Source organism: Chionomys nivalis, chromosome 16 (genome assembly GCF_950005125.1).
Source record: "Chionomys nivalis chromosome 16, mChiNiv1.1, whole genome shotgun sequence".
Lineage (NCBI taxonomy): Eukaryota > Metazoa > Chordata > Mammalia > Rodentia > Cricetidae > Chionomys > Chionomys nivalis.
This window is the reverse complement of record NC_080101.1, coordinates 14,798,994-14,818,240: the sequence shown is the minus strand read 5'-3', so window position 1 is coordinate 14,818,240 and position 19,247 is coordinate 14,798,994. Positions and strand designations below refer to the sequence as shown.

Sequence of the window (19,247 nt, the reverse complement as noted above, 5' to 3'; positions counted from 1 at the left end):
CCACACTCCTTCCTAGCTACGAGTTTACAACGGAACGCAGAGAACACTCGTTCAATCAGCTCTCAAACATTTCACCTTCACCCTGCTGCTAGGCAGTCCGAGTCGGGGGCTTCACGCATCTTAGGACAAAATAATGTCACAGCACAGCATCTTAAAATAACATCCAGGCCTCCTTCATTGCCAGGGACCCTGACTACAGCCACCTCTGAGAGGTCCTCACTCTCCCCACTGATTTTGGGAGACACAGGCCATTCTTCCGGCTGTTTGGCTCCCTGGCCTGTCCAGGTTCCTCAGACTTCTCCGTGACCACACAGTGAACCAACAGGACACAGCTACACTCTTCACCATCTACACCATGGTTATCCATATTTCCCACCGTCTGCACTTCAGCTCCCTCTAGAACTTTCTCCTCATCTTCTCTGGACCTGTTACAACAAGAATTCAATGGCTGCTTGCTGGATTAGAGTTTTCTCCTTCGCTCCCAACAGTCTAACACACCCATAACAGCTACTTAAAGGCTAACACGATAGAGACTTGGAATTATCCTGCTCTGCAGAAGGTAAGAAAGCAGACAGAAGCAAGATGCTGACTTCGTGGGCAAAGTCAGAGCTGGCTATGTGTCAGTTTTCAGGACAGCCTACCTCACCCTCAAAGTAAAGCGTGTTCCTCACGTGTGTAGGCATCATGGTACCAAAGAAGAGAGGCAGGAAGGAAAGAAGGGAGGAAGAAAGGGGAGCAAAAAGGGAAGGAAAGAATGAAGGGCATAAAGTTGGGACAAAGGCAGGGAGAGAGAAAGGAGGGGAAGAAAGGAGGCAGGGGGAGAGCAGGTAGGGATGCAAAGAGAGAGGGAGGGAGGGAAGGGAGAGAGGAGGGAGGGCGGGAGGGAGGGAAGGAGGGAGGGAGGGAGGGAGGGAGGGAGGGAGGAAGCGAGCACGGTGGGAGGGGAGAAGGAGAAAGGACAGAGGAAAGGAAGGAAGGAAGGAAGGAAGGAAGGAAGGAAGGAAGGAAGGAAGGAAGGAAGGAAGGAGACACTGAGGGTAGGGCGACCACACATTAAGCACAACATTAAAAATTTGCCCTTAAACTAAATTTCTAAAGATATTATGAGCCGCACACTTGTAGCTTCCCAGTGAAGTCAGCACGGAGTACAAACTTTTCTACCAAGCATCTGGAGCAATCCTTTTCCCTAGAAATCACAGATTTCAGACTGTTCCTGTGAGCCCAAAGACTCAGCACCTAGGATTTACTCTTCCCTTGAGTGTCCCACTAGGGCAAACAGAGCCGATTCTGTAAACCCCGACATCTGTGATACAATCTGAAAAACAAAATCAAATTACATTCTGGAAAGTACTAGCTTTGAATGAAAACAGAAGTTTCCAAAATGCTGCCACTTATATTCTCACTTCTGTGACTTCTTACCCATCACCCACGGGGATGAATGCTGAGCTCTGGAGGGCCGCAGCCCCTCCCTCTCCTGAGCTGAGGATGCAGGAGCACGGTGGGCAGGTGATTGAGGCCCTGAAGACAGTCAGACATCAAGGATCACTTAGTCCTGACGTCAGCTTTAAGCAGCCTCATTGGGTTGTAATAATAAGGAGAAGACTGTATTACTGCTTCCCTCGTGGGCAAAGAAAGGAAAAACTGGAAGTTCCTTACCTCCCAGCACCCCTGCATGATGTGTTTCTTTATTTTTTTTCCCGTTTTCTTTCTGTTGCGCTCCCATTTCCCTGCTCAAATTATTCTATCATTGAGAAGTCCCCCGCAATAACCACCAGTTCCCAGTTATTGGGAAGATAGGTAGAACAGCAAAGATCATCCCACCCATCCCTTTTCCTGACAGGACACCAAGACCAGGAGCTCAGAGCAGGCCCGGGTTGCTCCGCTAGGGGACGCTGTGTACCAGGGGGCTCTGAGGACAAGGCCCAGTTCTGCAGCCGCACTTCTCAGCCTTCCTGCCTCGGGCGGCTTTCCTCTCTTTCTGCATTTCTTTTCCCTCAAATTAACACTCAAGACCAAAGAAAGGGGAAATAAAAGTTTTTTTTTTAAAAAAAAATACGACTTTCATATACCTACAGCCCTGGTGATTATTATTCATAATGTTGTATCTGGAGAACCAAGGGCAGAAACAGCGGTGTGTTCATGTAGTTCACTGCGATGCACATGGCCTTAAGCCTAATTGACTCCTCTTCCTTGGTATTCATTCTACCTGACCGAAGAATATGTTCTTCCGTTTTCTAAGACTTTGAAACTCAGACCTCCGGCTTCACAGTCTTGTTAGGTGAGCAAAGGACACTTACACAAAGGCACAAGCACATAGCACTGCCGGAAAGAACAGAGGATTCTGCGTTAATGACCAGCTACCTTCTGGTTGCAGTTAGCAGTAGGCATCAATGACGATGGGTATAGCTTAAGAGCGAAACTTTCACAAGCCAGTGCTCGCTGGAAACCCACATGGAAGAAATCCTCGTAGGTTTCAACTAAAAAGAAAAAGAAGAAAAACGTCGAGCGAAAGGGAGAAAGAAAGAAAAGGGGAGGAGAGGAAGAAAGGAGGACGGAGAAAAGAGACAGTCCAGGACCCCAGCTTGGAAGCAGCAACAAGCCCTGGGTGCCTCACATCAAAGGCCAAATGGCAGCAAAGAAAAAACAGCGTAAACTTTAAACGCATTCACAGTAAACTCTCCCTACAGGAACCAGCACAGCGGATCAACCCATTCAGGCAAAGCCAGGTCCCTCCCCTGCCTTGCATTTCCCAGGTACTGACTAAGCCTCAGGCGACTTCACATTAAGTTTAAATTCCTAAGACTCAAGGGACGACTAAGTCACCAGCGAGCAGAGCGCGGGGCGCTGGGACAACCAGGGCCATCTGAGTCCTCGGGGACGCGGCACCAAGGAACTCGGAGCGCCCCACGCCAGCCCTCTCGCACCCCCAACCCGACCCCAGGTAACCAACCGGAGGCCACCTACGCGTCACTCGGACGGACCCTGGGGCGCACTGACCTGGCCAAAGAGCTGGAGGGCCGCCGGGCGGCTGAGGCGACTTCCCTCCCCGGCTGGCTTCCACCGGCTGGTGCGGGAGGCCAGGGCAGCCTCGCCTCCTGCAGGCGGCCTCACACACGCGCGCACACCCACCCACTCCGGGCCCGCGGGCGCGCGCACTCTCAGGCGCTCACGCGCAGGGCCACAAAGCCGCGGGTGGTGGGACAGCGCGAGCCGAGCGCGCCTATAGGAGGCGGGGCCGTCGCCACCCGCGCCGGGGGACACCCGGCCGCCCGCGCCTTTACCTGCTAGGTACAGCTCCGCAGTCCCCGCAGCCTCGGGGCCAGCCCAGCCCAAGCTTCACCAGGGCACAGCCAGGGGGCTACGATTGTAGCGCTGCGCTCGCTCGGAGGGAAAAAAAGACTCCTGGGGCGTCACTGCCGCCCAGTCCCGACTTCCCGAACTCTGCGAGCAGGCGGGCGGCAGGGAAAGAAGCCTCGGTGCCAGCCTCCTTCCCTCTCCCTCCGCCTTCTGGCGCTTTCTGCCCCATCCACGTTGCACAAATCAGCAACTCCCCGCACCCCGCCCCCGGCGCCTTTCCCCATCAGCTCCCCTTACCTGCGTGACTCCCCCTGCGCCCCTAACTCCTGTGGTCCCCTCCCCCAGTCATTCACTGAACTTCCCGAGCTGCTGTGGGTGGAGGGTGGAGGGTGAGGGAAGCTAAGCCTCCCATTCAGTACCTTCCCGATGCTCTCCCCCAACCCTCCACTTCAGACACACCCACCCCGGTTACCCCTGCCCCCTCCTGCGCTCACCCCAAAGCCTAGCTGCTTGCACAGCTTTGGTTGACTCCCTGCATGGTGCATTTTTTGTCTTGTTGCTTTTCCCTCGTTTGAAAAGACCGAACAGTAGAGTCGAAACGGAAAAAAAAAAAAAAAAAAAAAAGACCTGGTGACTTGGTGTGGGCCTCCTCCTAGTTGAGTTTCTAAACTTTGCAGACAGAGCAAACTTTCTACCGGCGCGGCCCTAAACTGCAGGCCAAAGGGTTGGCTTTGCCGCTAGAAAAAAAGAAAGAAAAAAAAAAGGTGCATGAGTCTCCGTGTGTCTTTGCAACTGCAAATCAAAGTGACTGCGGCTTTGTGTCCCTGGCTCTATGATTATAAATTTCTCTTCCGCTCTCCTAGTGCAACTTTGCAAGGGCAAGCTATGATTTTCAGGGAGTAATTAAGTGCGGGGGGGCGGGGGGCACACCTGGAGGTGTGGGCGGGAACTGGGCCTAAGAATCATTTTCTGGAGGGTACCAGCCCAGAAGCCTAACGTGACCCGGTAGACAGAGCAACAGAGAGAGAGGTGTCTCTCCGTGCCAGCCCATCCACCTGCTTCTCACTCCAGCCCCACCCCAGGGTTTCCCGGGTCATCAGAATTCTCCGCCCCTGTCCATAGTTGTGTCCTCCATGTGTGAAAAGCAGATGCCTAGGAGTAAAAGGCCTAACCATCTCTAGCCCGAGGGACATCGAGGGTTGTCAGACCACAGTGAAGTAGGACTAGCTGAGGCAGTGAGAGAATGGATCTGATCGCCAAGCCCTTGCCTGGTAGAAAGAGGTCACTGCCAACAGCGATGGGTTCCATTGATAAGACCCTGGGGGGTGGAAAGTTCTCAAGCCTTCAGCAGGTTGTGACTTGAAAGGACCATGGCCATTTCCTGTCCGTGGTATTTTGCAGCGCTCAAGGCTGAACTGAAAAGCTGATCATTTATTATACAAAACTGTTTACTTTTAAAAAGTATGGTTGGAGCTACACAAGGTAGGTGACACCCACTTGTCATCTCGGCCCAGGGGAACTTGAGACAACATGAAGAGTTTCAGGCCAGTCTGTACTACATGACCAAGACCCCATCTCTAAAACCTCTTTAAATCTCTTCTTAAAAGACTCTGCTTTCCAAACTCCTTTCTACCAATTTATGACTTATTTTATAATTATCTACTTAAAATATAAGAAGTACTCCTTACTATTGCTAATATTGTCATACCCAGCAGCAACTCTGTTCTTGACAACAAGCAGAAATACATCCTGTGGCAGGTGTTAGTCGGAGGTACAGTGCCTACCAAGTACAAAGCCCTGAGCTTGGGCCCCAGCATTATAAAAATAAGTGATAAATAAACCTATAGATATAAACTACTTCCTATCACAAATAATGATGGCTGATCTTAAACTATTAGGGAGTTGGGATGAACAGGAAACCATCAGATATTATACATATATATTAAAAAAAACAAGAATACATTGAAAGGGACTTTCACTAGAGCACCACTAAATTCATAATAGTCCTATTTATTGCTTAATTTTCTTTCTCTTTCTACTTACCCGACCTGTTTTGTTTCTCAACATCAATACTTAATGCGAAGAATATTTTAAAGGATTACCATCGCTAGCCATTCCTCACTGGTTAAAGGCACACGATAAGTGGGCTTCTCTGAGCTTGTACTCACATTGATTAATTTTAATATGTTGCTTTCATCTCTTGCCTTCTTCAGGAATGTAGTTGCTTCTATCCCAACTATTGCAGTATTAACTGCTTTAGCTACTCTGTGATCCTTCCCAACCTCAAACAGGGATATCTGTCTTCATTAAATACATGTATTCACCAGGACAGTAGGGGTGAAAAGGTGTACCTCAGGAGTAGATTGCTAACCTAGCATGCGCTGGTTTTGATGCCCACCACCACACATACACACAAACACACACATACATATGCATACAAATATACATGCACATATACCTACATGCATAAACATACAAGCACATATACACATGTACGCACATATACGCATAAACACACACACCGAGTTACTTGCTTTATCTCTTCTTTATTCCATCTACCACAGCCAAAGCTGAAATAAACAAGAGGTCTGCCTGGACAGACCTGTCTTGCTGACAAGCAAAGGCCTGTCTGAATGAGACAGCTCCGCAACCAGCTTTAGGTCAACAACCTGAAGTAGGTTAGGTGTCCAGCGCAAAAGAGAGACAGTGAGCTACAATACCACAGCAGTGGCACTATGTATCCAAGGCTGGCTGGTCTCAAACTCTAAGAACCCTTTAGCCTCCCTAATGCTGGCATCATAGGCACGAGTCATGTTCCAAGTTGTCTTTATCCAGGAAAATGTGTTTGAATAAGTTCCTTAAAATCCTAACATCTATGATGTTGTCTGGATGTGAATAGAGAAGGGTGTCTAGACACACTTTATTTAATGTCTATCTGGAGCCCTCCTGTCCCCCAACTCTTTTTGGATGCTCACCCTAGTGCTAAACTGTCTCTCCTGGGTTTTGCTAAGTAGCATGTGCTTCTTCAGCAGTGGCAAAAAAAAAAAAAAAAAAAAAAAAAAAAGTCAAGCTTCTGATGTCAAGCAAAAGGCAAAACACTTGCAGCAACATGGAAGGATTGCTGGGAATTGCAGGCTCAGTCAAGACTTGGATTTGAAGGCAGTGACAGAGTAGGGTACCTGATGTCATGTGGCCTCCACATACATGGGTGCCTGTGCATACACACACACACACACACACGAAACATCTTAAAGCACACGGATTATCTAGTGACCCAAAACTTGTAAAGAGAGGAGCATTACTGGGGTTTGAAGAGCCATCTGCCGTTCCTTTGATGCTCTCATTGGTTCAGAGTGTTTGCTGGTTGTTCTCCCTAATGCACTCTTCCTCTCTGAGTTCCCTTCCCTCTGGAAATAAAACAAACAAAAACTTACTAGCATGCAACCAAAGCTCTCAGCTCAGAGATCTGCTGGAATGTTCCCCTCTTTGATGGAGAAATTGATTCAAGAATAAATTTGGGGAAATGGCATCCTTTGGGGTTTCAGGCTGCTTGACAAAGGGTCTCTTCCATCTCCTAATATTCAGCCTTTCTAGTGTTTTTCCCTGAGATGGGCCTTATCCCTAAAGACACTTTCAATTTTAAAAGGCCCAAGGCAAAGATGGGTGTCAAAATCCAACCTACTTTAAAAAAGAAAGAAAGAAAGAAAGAAAGAAAGAAAGAAAGAAAGAAAGAAAGAAAGAAAGAAAGGAAGGAAGAAAGAAAAAAGAAGAAAAGTTTACTCTATAGAAAAGACATGGCCTAAGGACATTCCAGGAAAGGGCACTAGAAGCTGGGGCTGCATGTGGAGCTTTCCAGTGTACACAGGGCAGAAAACTAGAACCTGAAGCCGAGTGACCACGTATTTGCCTGTGTCTAATCACGCATCTCTGTGTGAATAACTCGAGGGATGCTAGAAGCAGACCCAGGGCTGATAATGCCTTCGCCCTGCCTAGCTGAGCAAGCAATGGCGACCCACAGGCGAGGGAAGGCAAAGAGTGAGAGCACAGGTGCACGTGTTGTGCCAACAATTTTCGAGCTAACGATAAACATAACTACAAAGCAAGGGTCGCAAAGGTGGACAAAACAAAATATTACTGCGTAAGACCGTCAGAGGGTAGGAATGCTTCTCTCAAAACAGACAAGAAAGAAAGAAAAATTAAGTATGAATATGAAGATTCCAATTACAGTTTTAGAAGAATTTCTCAGGCAAAATCAAGCATTGCTACCAACAAGCTGGTCTAGAGGCACTACTGTTAGTGATCCTTCAGTAGAGCTCTCCTTCTTAAGGTTAGTAACAAAGACAGCTTGCATCCATGTACATTCAACAGTGAACTCTGGCCCCTTGCCAACACAGGAAGGTAAGAGAAAGAAATTAGATGATATAAAGGTTAAAAACAAGGGGCCATCATTTATAGATAACATAGTGTCATCTTAAGATAGCTAAACAAATTTTATAAAGTAGTATATAGAACTCTATTAAGATAACTTTCACAAACATGATCAAAATGATTATGGTGGTTTGAAAGAAAATGTCCCCCTAGGAAGTGGCACTATCAGGAGGTGTGGATTTGTTGGAATAGGTGTAACCTTGTTAGAGGAAGTGTGTTGCTGTGGGCAGGGGCAGAGAGGCTTTGAGGTCTCCTATGCTTAAGCTATGCTCTGTGTGACACATGGTTGCTTCTGTTGCCTGTGGATCAAGTTGTACAACTCTCAGCTTCTTCTCTAGCACCATGTCTTCCTGCAGGCCTCATGTCTTGCCATAATAACAGACTAAAACTCTGAAGCTGTAAATCACCCTCTGTTAAATGATTTCCTTTATAAGAATTGCTGTGGTGCAAGAAAATCCACAGAACCAACTAACCTGAGCTCACAGGGACTCACAGAGGCTGAACCAACAGTCAGGGAGCCTGCATGGGACTGACCTAGGCCCTCTGCATACACTTATGGTTGTGTGACTTGATCTTCTTGTGGGTTCCTAACGGTGGAAATAGGTAAGATTCCACCCAGCTAATTTTCCAACTTGTGAAAAGGAATTAAAGAAAAACTTAGAGCCCGATGTGGTGGTGAACAACTTTAATACCAGTACTCCAGAAGCAGAGACTGGCAGATCTCTGTGAGTTCGAGGCCAATCTGGTCTACAGGGTGAGTTCGAGGACAGCCAAACTTAGGCAGTGCAGGTAACCATCAAAATCAGAAAGTTGGTGAAGATTTCATTGAACGATGAGGCTGTGTTCCAGCCCTAGCAAGCAGCAGAACGTGACAGCTTCAGCCACATGGTTCTGACTTTGAAGTCAAGGATAGAAGAAAGGGGTTATGGAATCTTTCTCCATAACTAAGGAAAGTCACTGAGGCCAAGTATGTGTCAGCGAGTCCCCAAATAGAGGCCTAGAGAGATCATTGTGGGAAGCCGTGAAGGTGAAGCCTGGATTGCCTTAGAGACCCCAAGACGTTGGGGATGCCAAAGCTGTGGGAGACCTGCCAAGAACAGCTGCTAACAGGGAGTGGAACCAGCCCAAGAGAGAGAAGTGTGTTGTAGTCAACAAAGCTGAAAGGAGCTGGAAATCTGAAGAGCATTTTGGCAACAGACATGGAGATGGAGAGTTTGGAGTTTGCCCAGCTGGTTTTCAGTCTTGCTTTGGTCCAGTATTTCGTCACTCTTCTCCCCTATATTTTGGAATGGTAATATATACCTGTGTTGTTATATGTTGGAAGTATGTGATCTGCTTTTTTATTTTGATTTTACAGGAGTTACAGTTAAGAGATTGCCATGAGTCTCTGAAGAGACATTGGACATGTTAAACAGGGTTGAGACTGTTAAAGACTATGAGAACTTTTGAAGTTGGACTAAATGCATTTTGCGCTATGATATGGCTACAGGTATATGGGGGCCAGGGAGTAGAATGTGTTGGTTTGAATAAAAATGGCCCCCGTAGAGAGTGGTATCATTGGAGGTATGTCCTCGTTGAAGTAGATGTGGCTTTGTTGGAGGAAGCTTGTCAGTAGGACATGGGCTTTGAGGTTTCAGAAGCTCAAGTCAGAACCAGTGGTTCACTATCTCTTCCTGCTGCCTGTGGATCCAGATGGAGAACTCTCAGCCACCTCCAGCACCATGTCTGCCTACACACCTCCATGTCCCACCATGATGATAATGAACTGGACCTCTGAAACTGTAAGCCATCACCAGTTAAATGTTTTCCTTTTTAAGAACTGCCATGGTCATGGTGTCTCTTCACAGTAATAGAAACCCTAACAAAGACAATGACTCTAAACCTCGTAGGACTAATTGAAGAATATAACGGACTTAGCATAATCAAGAAAATTCTTAAGAAAAGGAACTGGTGCCGTGACTGATACACGCTAAAAAAACTAAAAGTCCAGAAATAGTATTCCATATAATTAACTGATGAATCAATGCAAATTAGTGCTAAGATGACTGGCACTCTGTATAAAGAAAACAATAACCCCTTTCTTTGTACCAACATTACAAGCATTTTGAGATGCTTTTTAAAAAATTTTCTTCTGTGTGTTTGAGTGTTTTGCTTACATGTATGTATGTGTATCTCATGTGTGCCTGGTGCTAACAGAGGTCAGAAGAGAATGTGGGATCCCCTGGAACTGAAGTTACAGATGGCTGTGAGGTGACAATGGGGAGCCACCATGTGGGTGCTGGGAATTGAACCTTGCCTTCTCTTGCCCACTGAACCACCTCTCCAGCTTGTTTTTACATGTTTTTAATAAGTTTAAAACCTAACTTTTCAAAGTAAAACTTAAAAGGGTAGCCGGGCTGTGGTGGTGCACGCCTTTAATCCCAGCACTTAGGAGGCAGAGGCAGGCAGATCTCTATGAGTTCGAGACCAGCCTGGTCTACAAGAGCTAGTTGCAGGACAGGCTCCAAAACCACAGAGAAACCCTGTCTCAAAAAAACAAAAAAACAAAACAAAACAAAAAAAACTTAAAAGGGTTTAGACTCTTCATCACTGAATAGCAGGAAATGTTTCACATGATGTAAAAAAAGTACAAGCCCCATAAAATAATATGGCCCTTTCTTTCAGATAAAATATGAGTGGTATACTATGCTGGTTTTTCTTGAGCTCAAGAAATTGTTTGGCTCTCTGTGCCAAGTCACACAATGAGAACATTCCAAGAACTGTGAGTGGCATTGGGCCACCCTGGGCAACAGTGAGAAACAGGGATTTTTCTGGACTGCATGTATTTTGTGTATTTTGTGTCATTTCTATTGTTCTATCTAGCTGGCCGCCTTATACCTTCTAGAGCAAGGTGAAGGCAATAAAGCTAATGTCCCCTCAACTGGAAGTGCTGAAGGTGTTTTGGGTATTGAGTCAACCTTTGAGAACCCAATCTATTGGAATAGGGCCACTAGTTAGTTCTCAACCACTTGCCCCTGAAATAATCGCACAGAAATTATATTATTTAAATCACTGCTTGACCTATTAGCTCTAGCTTCTTATTGATTAACTCTTATATCTTAATTTAACCTATCTCCATTAATCTATGTCTGCCAGACATTCTGTAGAACACAGAAGAATGTGACTGACAAACTGCCAATATAGGTGAAGCCGTCTTTGAAATTTCCTGCTTTGTGGAAAAATCTTCTAGATAGTATGAACCTATAGGCTAAAGATGGATGCCTCAAAGGTACAGAAGAACTTTGGGTGACTGTCCAGGCAGCAAGATGTCTCTGTCAATTCTAGAGTTTTGGAAGTTGCTTACAATGCACTTCCTGTTTTCTTAGGTAATATTATATCTTTCTGGAATCTTTGATGGAGTTGAAGAATTTATAGTTATAGTTTACCTTAGTTATGATAAAAGATAAAGTAGATATAAATATTGCAACTGTAATTCTTGCTTGATAGTTGTTTTTTTATATGTAATTTTACTATGTTAAAGTTAAAGCCTTCCATTTTTATTTAAACAGAAAATGGGAAATGGTGTAGGAGGTTCTTCTGTCTATGTGCTGTTTTTATTGGTTAATGAATAAAGAAATTGGCTTGGCCTGATAGGGTAGAACATAGCTAGACATGGAAAACTAAACTGAATGCTGGGAGAAAGAAGGCAGAGTCAGAGAGAAGCTATGTAGCCCGACCAGAGATGGATGCCAAAAGTTTAGCCAGGAAGCCACAACCACGTGGCAATATACAGATTAATAGAAATGGGTTAAATTAATATGTAAGAGTTAGACAATAAGAAGTTAGAGCTAATGGGCCAAGCAGTGTTTTAATTAATATAGTTTCTGTGTGATTATTTCAGTTCTGGGTGGCTGGGACAAACAAGTAGCCCTTTCTGACACCAATCAATGCTATAAAACTTCTGCACCCTTAAGCATACTCATTTTGTTTTGTGATAACCATCTTAGCTATAGTATATATTCTTCAGCACCCAGCCAGTTTAGATTTCTCAGACTCTTCTAGCACTTAGTTAAGGCCAATGCATTAGTAAGTTTATATCTCTGTGGCTAAACTAATGAAAAGAAGCAACCTAGGAAGGAAGGGGCTGTTTCGGCTCACATGTCAGAAGACGTCAGTCCTTTAGGCAAGGCATAGTGGAATAGTGACCTGGTAAACAGCAGCAGGGCATGTGGCAGAGGCAGTTCGCAACTCAGTGGGCCAGGTAGCAGAAGACCAAGCCCCAGTCATGGACGGGCTATGATATTCAAAGGCCCAGTCCTAGTAACCTGCGACTACTAGCCAGGCCCCATGCCCAGAGGTTTGGCAGCCTCCTTATATACCTACACTAAAACATGGAAAAGCACTAAAACACAGGCTACTGGGAACATTAAAGATTCAAACTCAAAACTGTCTCCAGTAAAATACAATACAGATGGCTTCTTTTAACTGTGGGACCATGTGTAAAAATCCTCCAACATGCATTTCTTCAAGTCTTTTGTCCATTGTGGCTCTCTGAGTTGGCAATACCAACACCAGCTTTAGAGGGTATGGATTAAAGATGATAGGCAGTCATTGTCCTGATACCCAAGTGACCAAATGGGGAGTCCCCATTTCTTTTTTCTTACTTTATATTTTATTTTATTTTGACACAGAATCTCACTATGTAGCCATGACTTACTCATAACTCACTAGTTAGGCCAGGCTGGGCTCCAACTGACAGATGCCTCCCCTTCCTTCCCCAGTTCTTCAGTATGTGGCACTAAACTAAGCCTCCTGGAGCCCATTTCTGCTGACCCAAACATCCTATTTGAATTTTCATTTTACAAAACAATAAATCTTATTCTCTGTAATACTAACTTTGGGGACTTTGCCTGCTGCCTTAGCTTAACTTGGGAAGGTATTTGCAGACATTCTAAGTGTTGGTCAGAACCTCTGCTAGACTCATCATCCAAGACTCTGTGGATGAGTCAGAGAAAAAGAAATACTAGTGTATTGCCCTTAGACTGAATCTCTCGAAAAGAGGGAAGATAGATATTACACCTTTGTACAAATGCTACCTGATTAAGCATTGTGTTTAGCTGACTGGCTCTGCCAACCCCCTGCATTTCTCAGAGACTGGCCAGAGGACATTCCAGAGTTAACACACACACACACACACACATGACAAGTTGGCAACACTGGGAACAAGCTATTGATATATCCCAAATGAGTAAAACTCATGTTGAGGACAGCAAAATGGCTCCATGGGTAAGGATTTGTCACCAAGCCTGACGAGTTCCATCCCCAGCATCTACACAGCAGAAGGGGAAACTTTCTGACCTTCACCTGCTCCCTGTGGCAGGTGTACCCCCAGAACACACAACACACCACATACAAATAATACATAAATGTAAAACAAGGTTGAATAGAAGACGACAGGCACAAAATACTGCATGCTATATGATTATATAAGGTTTTAAAATGGATGAAGCTAATCAATCATTGTAGAAACAAAACGGTGGCCACCTAAGGAATGGAGACAGACTCAAAAGCATACAAGGAAATTTTCATGGCTAGGAAAATGTCTTACTTATATCTTTTTTAATGTGGTAGTTACGAAGTATATAATTGTCCTAATCCATCAAACTGAATACTTAATATTAATAAACATGTATTATTTGTAAATCTCGCCTCAGTTATTCAGAAATTCATGTAGTTTGAGAAAAGGCTATGTAACCCAGACTAGCCTCAAATACATGATTATCCTGTCTCCACCACACCTGGCTCAATAATACATTTTTAAGTTAAAATGAAACTATATGGATCTACTGAAAACAAATTAGTGGTATAATAATGTTCAACCATAAGATCTTTTGGGGCTATCCTTGTCATTGCTGCACAACTTAAAACACCTAAAAATAAAAAATGATCATGTAACTGTATCAAACAGACGCGTGGTAATCACACCCTAAGACAAACTAGCTTTATAGAAATATAAAGTTTGTTTCTATGTAAAACTATGACTTTCCATTGCCAACATCCTAATTCTAAACAGATATAAAATATGCTTCTGTGAAGCATATTTAAACAAATGATGCTGGCATAACTGGATATCAACATGTAGAAGAACGAATATAGATCCATATCTATCACCATACACAAAACTCAAGTCCAAATGGATCAAAGACCTCAACATAAAGCCAGCCACACTGAACCCCATAGAACAGAAAGTGGGAAGTACACTTGAATGCATTGGCACAGGAGACCACTTCCTAAATATAACCCCAGTAGCACAGACACTGAGAGAAACAATTAATAAATGGGACCTCCTGAAACTGAGAAGCTTCTGTGAAGCAGAGGATAAGGTCAACAATACAAAACAACAGCCTACAGAATGGGAAAAGAGCTTCACCAACCCCACATCAGAGAAATGCAAATCAAAACAACTCTGAGATTCCATCTTACACCTATAAAAATGGCCAAGATCAAAAACACTGATAACAGCCTATGCTGGATAGGTTGTGGGGTAAAGGGAACACTCCTACATTGCTGGGGGTAGTGTAAGCTAGTACATCTGCTTTGGATATCAGTATGGTGATTTTTCAGAAAATTAGGAAACAACCTTCCTCAAGACCCAGCAATACCACTTTTGGGTATATATCCAAAGAATGCTCAATTATGTTCATAGCAGCATTGTTTGTCATAGTCAGAACCTGGAAACAACCTAAATGCCCCTCGACCAATGAATGTATAAGGAAAATGTGGTACATTTACACAATGGAGCACGACACAGCAGAAAAAATTAATGACATCTTAAAATTTGCAGGCAAATGGATAGATCTAGACAACATCATATTGAATGAGGTAACCCAGACACAAAAAGACAATTTTCATATGTACTCACTCATAAGTGGTTTTTAAACATAAAGGAAAGAAAACCAGCCTAGAAATCACAATCCCAGAAAACCTAGACAACAATGAGGACCTTAAGAGAGAGATACATGGATCTAATCTACATAGGAAGTAGAAAAAGAAAAGATCTCCTGAGTAAATTTGGAGCATGGGGACCATGGGAGAGGGTTGGAGGGGAGGGGAGAAGCAAGGAGGGGAGCAGAGAAAAATTTAGAGTTCAATAAAATTAATTAAAAAATAGAAAAAAAATTACACTTCTGTAGACAGGGGTATACTGAATGTTCTGGGTTTATAGGATATAATAATTCTGAGATGGACCTCTATTTTGAGAGTTTTATTCCATATTGTCTTCTCCCTGAATTTGTTACTCCCTGAATTTGAATTTATGTGACAAGACAGAAAACAGAAGAGCCAAAAAATATTTCCAGAAAGATTGAGAGGTCATCCACAGAGTGATGTGACTAGGCCGGACAGCAAAACATGTTCAAGAGCAATAGAGTAGCAGAGTGATGTCTGTGTATTCAGCATCAGAGGGTCCCTGCTTCCTGGAAGTGGTGTTAGAGGACAGGAAGACCTCAGAGGGGGAAACGCTGCAAAGAATGTTTAGGTAGAAGGGTCTAAGTGGCAAAGCTACCCTCTAGGGACTAGGGCTCCAACTCACCCTATAGAAAAGGATGAGGAAGGAGTTAGGGATGCACCTGTGGGAAGATTAGAAGGTCAAGACTGTCCTTGGATACATGCTGAGTTCAAAGCCAGCCTGAAGCACAAGAGACCCTGCCTCAAGACAATGATAAAGTAAAAATGAAATGTATAATTAAAGAAGGGAAGTTGTAACAACTGAGCCTTGACAGATTTCACTGATGATAAAATTGAGCTCCCATGTCCATAAAAACATCCAGAAAAGGAATATGGTCACACTGACAGTCCTTTCTGGGACTTCAAATTTCTGAAAGATTAACAATAAAAGCAGATAAACTTCTTCTCCAGAAGAGATCTGTACTGGTGTGTAGAAACTTAATTAAGAGAAGATAGGCTTGACCCTGTAGTGACAAATTTTGGCAGGTGCAAACGAAATGACCATAACTCCCAAGTGAACTAGAGTGGACATCATCCTCCTATAATTCTTACTGTAAAGAAGAGGTCAAAAGCACAATGCCTGTTCATTTCTACACCCAGGGAGGCTGAGCCAGTCTGGGTCAGTCTGACCCCATAAAACAGATGAATGAATTGGCCATCAAAGGAGAGAGGAAGAACACATGTATGTTGGGCATTGTAGACTCTGTCTTAGTTACTTTTCTCGCACTATGACAAAACACCCACCCAACAAAAGCAGCTTTAAAAAGGACATTATGTCGGCACATAGTTTGAGGGAATACTCTATCATGACAAGGAAGTAGTAGTAGAGAAAGCTGCTCTAGCTACGGCGGGAGTATGGGGGAATTGGCCACACTGTATACCCAGTCAGGAGACAGAGAAGTAAATACTAGTGCTCAGCTTGTTTTTTTTTGCTTTTGTCCTTTTTTATTCAGTCTAGGACCCCAGTCTGTGGACCAATGCCACCCATATTCAGGGTTAGTCTTCCCTCCACACTTAAGCCTCTTTGGAAATTTTAACGGCAACACACACACACACAGTTGGCAACAGAGGACTGTCCAGATACTAACCACCTGCTAGCCACATCCTTTGAAAGAGATCTGGCTAAGGCTACAAGGATAGGAGATATAATGATATATCCAGAGTAGGAACCACGAATCTTTCCAAGATGGAAAAAGTCTAACCTAGTCAACTTGCAGCAAGTTGCCAGCTGGTCTCCCCCAGTAATAACACATTCTAGGGATTCAGTGTTGGCTTCTGTATCTGGCAGCTTGCATATTAAGAAACATTTGGTTGACTGAATTTGGTAGGCAGAGACTATGATGAGTAATCTTCATTTTCAACTTGTCACACCTAGTCCCACAGCCACACAGTTAGCAACACATGCCCCAGAGGTGTATCTCCTAGGTGACTCCAAATCCACTTCTGGATGATGACTGCATCTCTACCTTTCCTCTACCCAGAATTCCCCTAGCCTGACTGTTCCACCTATACTTCCTGCCTGGATACTGACTAATCAGAATTTATATTAAACCAAACAAATGACAAATCTTTACTATGTATAAGAGCATTATCCTACAGCAATCCTGTATGCTGCTGTATGGCCCTTAAAATATTTGATTGCTGATTTGCAAACAACAGATTCTAAGAGACATGGGATTGAAGAAAGGATTGGTGAAATAAATCAGCTGGTATACTTTAGGAATGCCTTAACTTTAAAATGGAACTCAAAATATGCATTGCTTTGGAAAAAAGGTTTTGTTTTTTTTTTTTTTAATTTCCCTAGGAAATAAGAGTCCATGGCTTCTTTCAGGGTTGATATGGATCAGGTTTGATTGGAGGAAAACTCCTGAATCTGGATAGGTGATATAGACCAACAATGGTTGCAGCTGGTCCTCTCAGGACTTGGCCATTATCTCCTTTTTCAGGAACCCCTAAAGATGCCTTTGCCCACAGATAACAGGATACAGTCTGGAGTTTGTAACACCCACTTTCCCAAGAGATGGGGTGGGTGGTCATTGGCTATTTGGTAGGTTATAAATGTTATCATTTAGGGGAATATAGGGTAAGAAGACAACTATCAATCTCGGATATTTTGCATTGGCATGGATTTTGGTATATTGATCCAAATTTAAAGTTATTTTTGTTATACTACATGTATGTTTCTATTCTTCTTTAGCATATCATATTTAAGCAGCTCATTTAAAAATTTAAAAAGAAATGAGGTTAGCAGTTAATCTATAATAATTGAACATGTCACATTAGGAACACTTTCAAGATAATGTAGAAATATATTTTAGATAGATGTTTTAAAAAAACATAGGGCTTTTCATGACAATGAGACACATTTGCTCCTGGCAACACCAATTTACTTCAGAGAAGATGATGGGTATCAAATAACTCTTTTTAGAGTTTGCTTTCTTTGTGGCAAGGTTAATCACTGGGGAAAGAAACTACTCTTGCCTTGACTGTTAGCAATATGCTATACAAACTGGATATGCAGGACACACAGGAAAGGTACGGTCAAACTTTGCCAAAATAAGCTGGGACAGTACTTCAAAATTCTTCAAAAGTCACTAGTGGAATTAAAGATGAATAATTAGAGCTATAATTTTTCTTAGTTATGATAGAAAGTAAATTAGATATAAAACTTTGGAATCACTAAGATAAAATAGATGATAGAGTATTTTCTCTGAATTTGCTAAATAAAAATGGACTGAATAATGTCAATGTAATTCTTACTTGACAACTGTTTTGTTGTATGTAGTTTTACTATGTTAAAGTTAAAACCTTACATTGTTATTTAGACACAAAGGGGGAAATGTGAAATATTAGTTTAAGATGTGTTACATTCATTTATGCTATAGAATATTTGTTTAATGATACAAAGATGTGTTACATTCTTTTATGTTGTATTTGTTTAACTCTGTTAAGCTGTCTTCAAGTTGACTGACTGATCTAATAAAGAGCTGAATGGTCAATAGTTAAGCAGGAGAAAAACAGGCAGGGCTGGCAGGTAAAGAGAATAAAGAGAGAAAGAAGAAGGAGGGATGAGAAAAAAGAGAAAGAGAGGACACCAGGGTCAGCCACCCAACCACACAACCAGTCATGGAGTAAAAGGGAAGAAAGGAATATAGAATAGAGAAAAGTAAAAGGTCAAAGGCAAAAGATAGATGAGATAATCTAAGTTAAGACAAGCTGGCTAGAACTAAGCCAAGGTAAGGCCAGGCGTTCATAAGTAAGACTTAAGTTTCTGTAAATTTGGGAGCTGGGTGGTGGGCCCCCAAAGAGAAAAAGAAAAAACTAACAACATTGCTCAGCTTATTTTATTCTTCATTGTGGAATAATCTTTTTTTGTACACTGTGAAGCTATGTCTTTGCCAAGGTGCCTTTTTATTGGTTTAATAAAAAGCTGAATGGCCAAGAGCTAGGCAGGAGGTATAGCTGAGACTTTTGGAAAGAGAGAACTCTGGGAAAAAGAAAGGTAAAGAAAGGTAGAGTTTCCAGCTGGACTCAGAGGGAGCAAGACATTCAGGAGAGGTAAAAACCATGGGTCACATGGCAATGTGTAAGTTAGTAGAAATGGGTTAATTTAATTAAGAGCTAGTGGAACAGGCTTAGGCTAATGCTGAGTTTTTATAATTAATAATAAGTATCTATGTTTGTTTGTGTGTGTGAGAGAGAGAAGAAGGGTGGGGAGAGAGCTGGCAGAAAAAAAAAAGAAAAATCCATCTGCAAGTCTTTCCTTTTAATGATTTTTAAAAATGTTCTGCAATTGGCATACAACTTTATACTTTTGAACAAGACTTTGTGGCTGATTTCCAGGCTCTAACTATCTGTGTCCCACCCAAATTCATATGTTGAATCCTAATAATGAGGGTGACCATATAAAAAGGAGGAGGCACAAGAGGTGATTAGATGGCGAGGATTCTCTGATCATGAGTAAGATGGATGAACTTACAGATAACAGGCCCTAGAAAATGTCCTTACCCATGATGCCATTTTCAAGGACAACAGGA

General features: G+C 43.1%; 1 protein-coding gene across 1 annotated transcript in view; it reads right to left on the bottom strand.

The window, feature by feature from the left end:
* Lpar1 (lysophosphatidic acid receptor 1) overlaps window positions 1-3,091 on the bottom strand; it is a 109,458-nt gene extending 106,367 nt beyond the window's left edge. Inside the window, exon 1 of the mRNA XM_057791163.1 lies at window positions 2,998-3,091. The gene's annotated coding sequence lies outside the window, so the exon portion shown is untranslated. The remainder of the gene's footprint in view (window positions 1-2,997) is intronic.
* Between the last annotated feature and the right edge of the window lie 16,156 nt (window positions 3,092-19,247).